Below are 3124 nucleotides of genomic sequence, written 5' to 3'. Positions count from 1 at the left end.
CGTACCCAGCAGCAGCGGGCACCTCAGCTGGACCCGACGATCCCCTTCAGGTCACAGACTAGCCCTGATCCATTCCCACGCAGAGCAGAGCTCTCACCCTCAGCCCAGACCTCAGCCCTCAGAAACGGGGGGACTCAGAGTCACGATGCTCAGTGAGGGATCCGGATTGGAACATCCTGGGGCACTTAAAGGATTACTGATGTTGGGCCCCATCCATACTACTGGAAAGCAACCCTCTTGTTATATGAAGGGGATATATGAAGATGCCTTCCTCAAATCAATGTGACGTCTGGGTGGAACACCACCTAGAGGGGGTGAGCCCAGCACACCTCCCACGTTCTTTTTTACCCAAGCTCTATTAATGTATAGTTGATGAATAAACATGGTGTACATATAAGATATACAATGTGATTATTTGGCAGATATATACACTGTGTAATAATTATCACAAAAATTACATGTGAAGACACCCAAGGACCCACTAAACCTAAGATACCATATTTTCATTTACAATTCCAGCCCAAACACTGTCATCTCCAAAACCTACTAATTAAAAAAGAGACACATGCAATAATGCACATGCCACAGTCAGACCACAACCTCTCCCAATGAAATGGCCCAAATTCTCCACTGTATCTTTCAAAGTGCATCTGAAATGGTCTTCACTTACACAATAAAATGCTCAAAAATACCAAAGGCAACCCACAAAATGATCTCTAAAATTTTCTGTGTATCACTTTAAGGGTTGCACGATGATTCTCCCACTCTCAAAAGACCCAATGTGAGTCAATGTATAGAGTGGATTCTGTGGGGCACCCTATAGATCCATTCCCTCAGGACCATGGTGTCCATCCACCTGTACCCAGAGCGTGCTGTTCGCACAGCTCAGGTCATATCTCTAAGAGCACAGGAGGAAAACGTTTGTCTTTCTAAATCCACTGCCTTCATTCCTACTCAGGTGTGACCATGAGTTATTCAATGCAACCAATGCATGCAGTCCTCAGTCTCAGCATCTATGTCCCAGGGAACCTGAGCTAGGACTTTATAGCAATTCAGTTCGTGTAATGAAGCCCACAACTACACAAACCACCTCAAGGTTCTCCAACCACAATTAAGACATCCCTTTCAAATAGCTCTCCAGATGCCTTGACCCCACAAGGGACAGGTGCCCACACCATTCACTTGGCTCACCTTGAAGCCCACACTGGCTGCCACATCCCTCCTGAAGACCCCTACAGACTCCCCTCCAACTTCCCAACTGTTCTGCCTCTCCTCCATGCACTCATGGGCAAACAGGGCTAAAAGGCACAAGGACCTCTCAGCAAAGCCATCGCAACAGGAATACACACAAGTTGCCACCCAAAGGACGCTGGCCATTCATTATGAAGGTCAAGAAGTCGGCCATCCTGGGAGAACTGACCAACGATTGGGAACGTCATCAAGTCCAGTTACAAAGGCATTTGAGTTCATTTACGGAGACTCAAAGCAGACAGTTCCCAAGTTTCTTGACTCCTGTTCTACCCACTCACAGGTAATTAAAAGATACCCTAGCTCTTTGAGGGAGGCCTCCTTCATGCCCCATTAGGCTGCAGACTTCTGCCCACCCTTAGCACAGGGAAACCACTATCCTGGACTCTGAGCAGATGACCTGCCGGAAGGCAAGGCTCCTGTCCAAGGTGGCGACTGGTCACCTGATGTGCACAGCCCGGAACGCCTGGGGGCTACAGCAGAGCACTGACACAGCACACTAAACATGGGAGCACGTCACCCACTGCTTGAGGACACCAGCTGTACAGGACTTTTTAGGCCTCCCTACATCTTTTTGCTCTTGAGTAAACAGACACATAAGGTAAGGATCAATTAGAGTGGAAATGTCCAAAACAAGTGTGAGAGCCGTCCTCATTACCTGCCCTGGCACCTTGATATTTCCTGAGGTATACTCAGCCCAATCAATAATCCTAGCCTTGAAAACATCCCCGGAGTGAGGTCGCAGTGACCCTGGGAAGACGATGAACACTGCGTCCTTCAACGGAGGTTAAGCACGAAAGACTAACAATAATCAATACACAAGTCCATTTCTGTTGAGGGTGACTGATACAGAGGCAGTAAAACCTGGGTAATTTCACAGAGGTTGTCGGAGGAAGGGGAAGTGGACACATCTCTGAAGTAAGATGTGGAGGACAAAGGGCCTGAGCCATGGTGACTTAAAGGCCAATGGCAAGAACAGGAACTAAGATCTGAGACAGAAAACGTGTTGGGGTTTGGGAACAGAAAAAAGGTGAACGTGTGCGGGGCAGAGTGAACCATGAGGAAACGGTCACTTCCCGAGATGAGGCTGGAGACACTGGCAGGGCCCTGAGCATGATACAGGGCTGTGTAGACACAGTGAGGAGACTGGACTTTGTCATAAAGACAAATAACAGCCAGTGGAGATATGAGTGCCAGGACTGACTAAACTCTCTTCAAATTTAAACCTTCTGCAGAGAAATACATCTCACTATGGTCACTTTAACTCTGAGCCTATGTTCTTGTCTCCTTTCTAGGGTTTGTTTTACTTTTACATTCTGGGATGACTGTGACCCATTTAAATTTCTAAATACAACTAGACACTCTCTTCAAAAATAATGGCCACACATAGCGGGTGGGGGTGGGAGGTGGGGAGGGATGATGGGAGATTCAGATTGACATATACACACTACGATGTATAAAATATATAACTAATGAGAACATACTGTGTAGCACAGGGAAGGCTATACAGTATGTTCTCAGTGCTCTGTGGTGACCCAAATGGGAAGGAAATCCAAAAAAGAGGGGATATGTATACATATGGCTGATTCACTTTGCTGTACAGCAGAATCCAACAGTCTAGCAATGTAAAGAAACTATACTCCAAATAAAAAGTGCTCCTTATACTTTTTATTAAAACTTTATCCAGGGCTTCCCTGGTGGCGCAGTGGTTGAGAGTCTGCGTGCCGATGCAGGGGACACGGGTTCGTGCCCCGGTCCGGGAGGATCCCACATGGCGCGGAGTGGCTGGGCCCGTGAGCCATGGCCGTTAAGCCTGCGCGTCCGGAGCCTGTGCTCCGCAACGGGAGAGGCCACAACAGTGAGAGGCCCGCGTACC

This window comes from Monodon monoceros, unplaced genomic scaffold, assembly GCF_005190385.1.
Source record: "Monodon monoceros isolate NGI ecotype Baffin Bay Population unplaced genomic scaffold, NGI_Narwhal_1 Super_Scaffold_10, whole genome shotgun sequence".
Taxonomy (NCBI): domain Eukaryota; kingdom Metazoa; phylum Chordata; class Mammalia; order Artiodactyla; family Monodontidae; genus Monodon; species Monodon monoceros.
Note: the sequence above shows the minus strand (reverse complement) of the source record.